Source organism: Tupaia chinensis, unplaced genomic scaffold (assembly GCF_000334495.1).
Source record: "Tupaia chinensis unplaced genomic scaffold, TupChi_1.0 Scaffold000009_1, whole genome shotgun sequence".
Classification (NCBI taxonomy): domain Eukaryota; kingdom Metazoa; phylum Chordata; class Mammalia; order Scandentia; family Tupaiidae; genus Tupaia; species Tupaia belangeri.
In genome coordinates this window covers 1,056,136-1,064,679 of record NW_006159439.1, presented here as the reverse complement: position 1 = coordinate 1,064,679, position 8,544 = coordinate 1,056,136, and the positions used below count along the sequence as shown (strand labels likewise).

The 8,544-nt window shown below is 35.1% G+C and overlaps 1 protein-coding gene and 1 pseudogene across 2 annotated transcripts in view; one reads left to right on the top strand and one right to left on the bottom strand.

Annotated features, from left to right (window-relative positions):
• EPHA3 (EPH receptor A3) overlaps positions 1-8,544 on the bottom strand; it is a 404,175-nt gene that overhangs the window by 347,915 nt on the left and 47,716 nt on the right. The window lies entirely within an intron of this gene.
• Positions 318-821, top strand: LOC106736409 (39S ribosomal protein L42, mitochondrial pseudogene; annotated as a pseudogene).

Genomic DNA, 8,544 nt, shown 5'->3' with positions numbered 1-8,544 from the left:
AAATAATAGACAATAAAATAATTAGGTAGTTTTCTAGACAAATACAATAAACTGAACCTCAAATTATTTTTCTAAATTTACCCAGCAAATCAGTATCAAATTTCTGAAATTTAGTCCCTAGTTCATAATGGGTCTTTTGAAATTTCTGTGAATATATATACTCCTTACATTCCTCTAGTATTTAAAAACACATACTAACAATTGTTTCAGACTGTGACAAGGTGGCAGGCTCACAGTGGGGATTTGTCAAGGGTTGAAAAGTAGTTTGTCTAAAAGCAGATTTTAAAAGCAATTTCTCTTTGGAACAACTTTTTTGTGCCACCTAAGAAGCCTCTTGATTCACCATGGCAGTAGCAGCGATAAAATGTGTAATATCAAAGACAACCATCTTGAAACATTTCCTTCCAATCCAAAATGGAGCTTTATATTGTGTTTGTCATAAATCTATGTATTCTTCTCTTCCAGATGACTATAATTGCAAAGTGGAGCTTGCTTTGCCATCTGATGGCAGGACGATAGTATGCTACCACCTGTCTGTGAACATTCCATATGAACACACAAAACCTATCCCTAGACCAGATCCTGTGCATAATAATAAAGAAACACATGATCAAGTGCTGAAATCCAGGTTAGAAGAGAAAAGTGAATACCTTGAACAAGGACCCATGATAGAACAACTTAGCAAAATGTTCTTTACTACCAAGCACCGTTGGTATTCTCACCAACAGTATCAGAGACATTGTAAGAAACTGGACCCTCTGAAAGACAGATGGCATAGAGGTTCTCAGAGGAATCAGAGACGTGCCTCATTTGTCATTTAAGAAAATCCCATGTGGTGTATTTACTAGTAGATTATGTAATAAAATAATAATAAAATTTCTTTTCATATAAAAAATTGTTTCATAAGTTCTTACATTAATTTTTATGTAAGTGTGTTCTTATAACCATAAGAATGGTTTTTACTTTGTACCATATTGTGTTTTGATTCTGCCAAAAATATTTGACTGTATGGAAAGAGTAAGCATGTTCTTTTAAAAATTATATTTAAGTTTCTGAAGGTTGAAGTTATAAATGAAAGAATTCCAGTATTGTTTTTTATATATAAAATGCTTTTTATTCCATTAGTTCCCCCTAAAATGTTTAACAACAGTATGAACATTTTAGGTCCTGAGAATTATTCACATAACAGATGAGCAGAATCACCTAGACATCGTGGAAAGCCTTGACCCTAAGTTAAAACTTCCATATGTGTAAGGAGGTTACAAGGTGGAGAGACCAGGCCTGTGCAGTTTCTGAGAGTCTTTAATCATTATAAGGAACAGCACAAGGAGTTCCATTTAGGTTTACCAGAAGTACAACTGGGAGTGTTTTGTTCATTTAAACGTATGCGTGACATATGTGTGTTGTGTTGCCTCTGATCATTCATTGAACTAGAGATAGGATTTGGAATTATAATCAGATAGAGTACAGAATGAATGGATACAAATAAATATAGACACCATAATGATGATAATTACTTTTGTGATCAACAGTAAGTTGAGTTAAAATATGAATGTATGTAAAAGAGTGTAAATATATCTACTTTGTAATCTCAAGGCAAGGCAGAAGGCTTTATCAAAAGAAAGGTTTCTATCAAATGCTATTGTATTTTTGAAAATGTTTATAACATCAAAAATGTGTGGTTTTAAAAACCAGCAATCTAACTTTCAGTCTTCTGTAAAGGCTTCTCACTATTTTTAAGAGCATGGACAAATCACTGCTAAGGGAATCTGTAAGAAGAATATTTTTACTCGAGTTTTGAATGTACCAGACCACAAAATGGATTGGAAATGTTGCACGTTAGCATTTAATTTGCATTTTTCTTTCATTCCTATTATTTCTAATATCATGCTTATACAGAAGATGAAAATTTGTGTATTTATACACATATTATGGTTACATTTTTCCTAAAATACTATATTGTTTGTATATTAGTACTAGGCATTATGTTCTACTGGTAATGATGGGGTCTTGAAAATTACTAATGTACAGAGTCTTTTTCTTGCAAGAGTTCATAAGTAGTCAATTAATACTTGCTATGGCAGATCGCTAAAGTTATCAGTACGTGAAACTCCTCCCCACTCATCACTCCACTGTCCCTAGCACGTGCCTCTTGTCCTAATGCCCCGTAATGGTTGGAAGTGCCAGTCATACACGAGATTTACTGAACAGCATCTTCTTAGAAGTACCATACACTTACCTACATCCCACTGACTAAAATTTTCTCCCTCTTATTTGACAGAAGCTGGGAAATTATGTCTTTAGTCAGTCTAGAGAAAACAGGGTTTCTTCCACCAAGGAGAGTGGATTTTGGGGTAGGCAATTAGACTCAAACACTGTTCAGTGGCACACGATCCAGCTATGATAACTAGATCTGTCTCTCTGCCAAGTTTATGAACCACTATTTGCCTCATTCCACTTACTGTACCTGGTTAGTGCATCATATATCTCTCATGATCAAACTTAGAATATCAAGCATGTCTACTTCCAGTGTCCTAAGCACAATGCAGGAGAAAGTGTTAAAACTTGTCCAAATTTATGAGGCAAACCCCCTACTAAAAATGTCTCATTTCCCAGCGTTCTACAAACAATGTTCTATTCTTCTTGGATCAATCTGTGATTTATGGGGAAGTCTTAATTATATGGAAAAGCTTAGTGCTTATAAAATTCAAACTGATACCCTGTAAATCTTTCAGTCACTTATAAACTTATTATCAATATTTTTGAATTTTCTCTGTGGAGCATTTGTGTACTTACGGGGAAGTTACACAAATTGACAAATTCTAGAAATGACAATTGGTCTTAAAATGAAGAATGCTATCTCTTATCTATGCCAGGAGGTCTTCAAAGTGAGGTGCTTGGGCTCCTCCTTTTACTATCTATCTCATCCTTTTCAATTTCTCTCTTTTTTCATTCTTTTATGTACATTACTATCTTCCCATGCATAAAAAAGACAACAAACCTTACATATCTACTAGGAATATGTGTCAAATTTTACTGTCTAAATTTCCTAAGAATGATGATGATTTTACATCTAGTTTGAAGTTTGTGTCATTTGTTCAACTAACCCAATATATTCCAAGAATGCCTGAAATTATTGGTACCACTATGATTTTCATATCTTCAGTGACTGTGGTGTGAGTAGACATAACTGAGTTAGTAGCTGCTCAAATAATTAATCGCTGAAGTGATTAGCATGCCACCAATATCTTTAAGGAGTCACAGCCTTTCCCATTTCAATTGCAGCACTGAAAACAGAGCCAGAGGTACAAGAAGATGGATGTGAAGCCATAGAAACTTTGAAGCAGCCATTGCTTAGTGACTGCTTATAGGGAGGCCTGAAAATAAGCTGGTACTTACACATAGAAATATATTTTGGAGCTTTACTTGTGAACTCTATTATAAATTTAAATTTTTTTAATCACAAGGCTGAAGGGGCCAGCAGGTAGCATGGTGGTTAAGAGTGCTGGACTCCAACATGGCTGACCACGGTTCAGGTCTTGGACCTGGCAACTTGCTTTCTCTCTCTCTCTCTCTTTCTCTCTCTCTCTCTCTCTGTCTGTCACTTATTCTGTCCCTCTCTGATAAAATATAAATAAATATATAAAGTTATAAAAAAGAATTTAAAAAAATCACAAGGCTGAGTGGAAAACATGAAAATCTGCCTAAAACTTCGTACTAGTTAAAAGCAATCAACCCTCTATTGTTTAGCACATGTTCACACAGCACTGAATTTTTCTTTCACATTTGAAGCATATTAATTTGTTTGTTATAACTTTTTTATGGAGATTTTTGCTATAGGGTGCATGCACTCACCAGAGAGAGAGAGATAAAGTGAGAAATCAAGCCCCCCCACATACATGAATGGGATGGCCACGGTGCAACCCCTATTCCTCTATTCTCCTCTTGGGATTCTGGGAAAACATGCACACACATCCTGTGTGAGTTTCAAACCTCCAAGTCTGTGATTCCAACTGTGTTCAACCATGTGAATGTGATAATGTACAGCACCTTAACCACTACATCACTTACTGACCCCATGTTTGTTATAACTTTAAATTTTCCCAAAAGAAAGGCCTATGCCTTTTATATTTTCTGTAGAATTTCTGCAGTGCCTTTTCCTATTTTTCTATGCATTAATGTGGGTGGTTTTAAAAATAAGTACACACCGACCATGTGAAGATTGTGACTCATGTCTGATGGATGGCATGCCACTTCTATGTAACTAACTTCAATTTCTTTTATTTAGTTTTTGTTATAGGGCTATAGGTCATGTGCACTTGCTGGCAGAGAGAGAAAGAGAGAGAGAGAGAGAAATCACCTCCCCACCAGAGGGTGTGGCCATGCTGCAATTCCTTCTCCTCCATTTTTCTCTCAGGACTTTGGACATGCAGGCATACATGCCACCAGAAATACCCTGAACTATAGAAAATTTCATGACTGTTTTGGCATGTTGTAGTTTCAACAACCTCTGGGGGGGGGTTGTAGACCTCGTTGTTACTTTTCTGTCTCTTTGAGAGGAGAGCAATCTTTGATCAGTTTGTACTGACTTAAAAATTTGCATTTCAGCACTCCAGTTCTGTGTGACTCAGTACCTTCCCTTTCTGATATTATGTATGTTTGCACAATTATTTTATAATATATTGTCATTCCATTTAAACTATGTTTTTGCTTTTTTAAAATTTTCTATTTGAAAATAACCTCACCTAGGTCCTGGGATGGACTGGGATTTCTTCTCTTCCTTCCAAATCGAAATGCCAGTGGCATGAACTGAAAATAACTCAGGTGGGGACCAGTAGGTGGCATGGTGGTTAAAGCACTGGACTCCCACATGGCCAATTGAGGTTCAAGTCCCACACTTGGTGGCTGCTTTCTCACTTTCTCGCTCTCTCTCCTTCTCTCACTCTCTGTCTTTCTCTATGAGTGTGTGGCCCTACAGCAAACTAAGTAATAATAAATAAAATGAATTAAATATTTGTTTTAAAAAAAAAACAGGAAATGACTCAGGTGTATTCAAGAACTGTTTCTATTAGTGAAATGACAAACAGAACTTTCCTGAGATGGATTATGTTGGGAAAACAAGAAATACTAATTATCAGAGGATGTTCTAAAAGAACTACTTTTCTCTATTACTGTAAATGTTATGCATAACTTTTAAAGTACATATTGTCCAAAACTTTAAAAGTAATACTTTTCTCTGATTGCTTTTCAATCTTTAAAAATGAAAAAAAAATTAAAAAAACAAGCAAACAAACAAACAGAAAATAAAACTAGGCCCCATGGACTAATGGTTAAGTGAACTGGATTGCATATGACCCAGCACTGCTCAAATGCTGGCCTTGGCAGCTTGAAATAAACACTGGCCATGTACGCACACATGCCTGAAGTCCTGATGGGATGGAGAAGTGGAAGAGAAGGGGTTATGACATGGACATGCCCCATTGAGTGGTACTTTCTCCTTCTCTGTCTCCCTTTTCTCCCTTTTTCTCTCTGTCTCTGTCGGGCGAGCACACGCACCCTCAAGCAAATAAAGAAATGAAACACCTAGAAAAAAATTAAATTAAATTAAGTCTGGGATCCTGTTTCACAAATGTAGAACTTTTGATGCTGTTATCATCATAATAATGTATTACAAAATTATGAAATAGCAAATTTTCTCATAAGTTCTTTTTATTTGCTCTGAAATAAATGTCCGTAACGTCATGGTTTCTGCTCATCTATATGCTTTTTAAAGGTCATAACATAAACAGTCAGAGAGAGAGAGCGTGTGAGAAAGAAATCTTTCTTATAAGACAGCAAATCCATACCGCTGCAACCATCACCTTTCAGACACTATAAAAACAGATACTCGAACAATTTCTTACAGGTCCACATTTTCATTTTAAAATATATTTTAGTTTTCCAAAAATGATTAAGTAGAAGTGTATTTGTGTGTATGATTGCTTATATTTGTATTTTATCAACACATAAGACCATTTGCCTTCCCCTAAAAATCCTAGTGTATTTTAGGCAATTTTTACTTCTGGACCGTAACCTAGCCTCTCTCTCAAATGCCTTTTTTCCTTTCATGGAGTTGAGCTCTCTTGTTCCATGCCCCGTCGATTGATTTTTTTTGGTTTTCTACTATAAAACATAGACATTTCCATTTTGGTTTTCCTCCTTTTTGACCAACTACTTCAAGCTACTGTCAAAGAAGTTGATAGATTTCTGCAGAACTTATCTCCTACTATGCGAGTCAGTCATCTATTTTAACGGTTATTAGAATCTCCACATTCATAACAGTGTTCTTTTCTGTCCCAGATCATACTTCCAGCAAAATTTCCTCATGGTGAGAAATTATTCATAATATCAAGTTAAAAATAAATAAGGATTATCTTTCTAGAATTATCATCTATTTATTTTCAACATGTTTCATTTGCCTTACTGTCTTGGTGCTAATGTTCATTCTTTCATTAAGTGATACTACATATTTTTAAGTCTCAAAATCATATTACAAGGTGGTACCTGCTTTGGTAATACTTGCTGGACCAAAATACAGCAACAATAAAGATGAAGAATAAGAAATCTTAGAGATATGGGAGAAAAAATCCTCAGGAAATAGTGAATAACTGAATATGAATAATTAAAGTAATCAGTATTCATTCAAAAGTCTGTGCTGGGTCATTAAGTAGATACTCAATGCATTAGCTGACAGGAGAGATGAGGACAATAGTAGATTTAAAAAATAAAATGAGATATTTAAAATAGTCTGCTAAATAAAGAGAATTAAGATATTGGATGCTATAAATTCAGATAAAATTTATAAATTAAAAGGCAGAAATCTATATTATTGGAGGCCATTCCATTGTTTTAAACAACTTTGTTAAGAATTGGCTTTGCTCACAGAACATATGTACCTGGAAACTAACTGTGTTCAAGCAAAAGAATGGTTTTGTTAAGAATGTTTGTACAGTGGGTATTATTAAAAATAAACACATTGGGGTCAGCAAGTGGTGTGGAGGTTAAAGCAGTCAGTTCCCACATGGATGACTTTGCAATTCAAGTCCCAGACCTAGCATCTTGAAAATCATGCCAGCTGCATCCTGCATGTCCAAAATCCTAAGAGGAGAATGGAGGAGAAGTTACTGTTCTGTAGCCATGCCCCTGCAGAAAGGTTTCTCACTTTTTCCCCTCTCTCTGTTTCTCTCTGGCAAGCACACATGCCCTATAGCAAACTGAAAACAAAACAAAACACAACCAAAAATTTTTAGTATGTTCATGTGAAGAATTTCTTATAAAAGTACAAACATTATATGAAAATGTGTTTGTGTTTCTGTGCATGTATCTAATATACACATACTACTAAAATAAGGCATTTTTTAACATATTTGACTTATAGAAAATGAAGTGAAATCATTGAAAACAAAATTTCTGAGAACAATAACTTTAAGCCAAAATAAAATCAACTAATTCTTCTCACCTGCCTCATACTATCAAAACAATAAATTAAAAAAACCAAGTTGGGGACCAGAAGTTAAATTATCTATCAAATTATTCTGTTAAATTATCTATCAAACCCTGTGGCTTTATCAAACACATATTATTGATAGCCTAAGAATGCTCTATTGTTTCCTAGCTTGTTTTAAACTGTTCAACCAAAAATATCAACAAGCTGTCTTATTTCAATGAGTAGAGTGTGTTTATTCTGCATCTTCCTTTAACTCTCATTTAATACTCATGGTCTAATGACTAGCTTTGGAAATTGAAAAGTATAAACAATTGCAATTCCTCAATACTATAGATTTGAAATGTTTGGAATAGAGCAATCATCCAAACTCAAAAATCAATTCAAACAAAAATAAATAATGGCATGGTATTGTAAAGTTAACAAGAAATTTTGAAGAAATATACGTTGTCATCTTATAAACGAAATATACAAAGAAATTAATGTTCTGATATTTCTGAACAGCAAATTACACTGAAAGGTTTGTTACAACTTGACCTAGAATTTTAAATGAACACTAGACTCATGTCCCTGGCCGTGGTAAGACAATTGTGTGATACTGGAGCCACATGGAAAGCCCAGGTGTGGTTTCTGGAGCAACCTGAATATGCCAGGTGTGGTAGCACATCTGTGATCCTGATCAAGTCACTGCTGCACTCTTTCAGAAGCGCCTCTCTCTTTCCTCTCTCTCAGAATCAACCAAATACATAAAGAGCTTGATTCATAAAGACAGTGGTCCTCAATAAGTTTAAATGGAAGGAGCACATGGACAGAGTCTTCTTTTATAAACTAGAATTCAAAACAGATCTGTATAAAGCTAGAACAATACACAGATGGTCAAAGTAAATACAAAATTCATACATGAAAAGTCACAGAGAAATCTTAATACATAGGGCTCAGTGAGACCAGTCTGAGGCAGCAACATAGTGTATCACCCTAACTTCCTGACGTTCTGAATTCTGAAACTGCAAACCTATAGGATCAGTAACAAGATCAGTGGTTGCCAATGGGGAGAGGGAAAG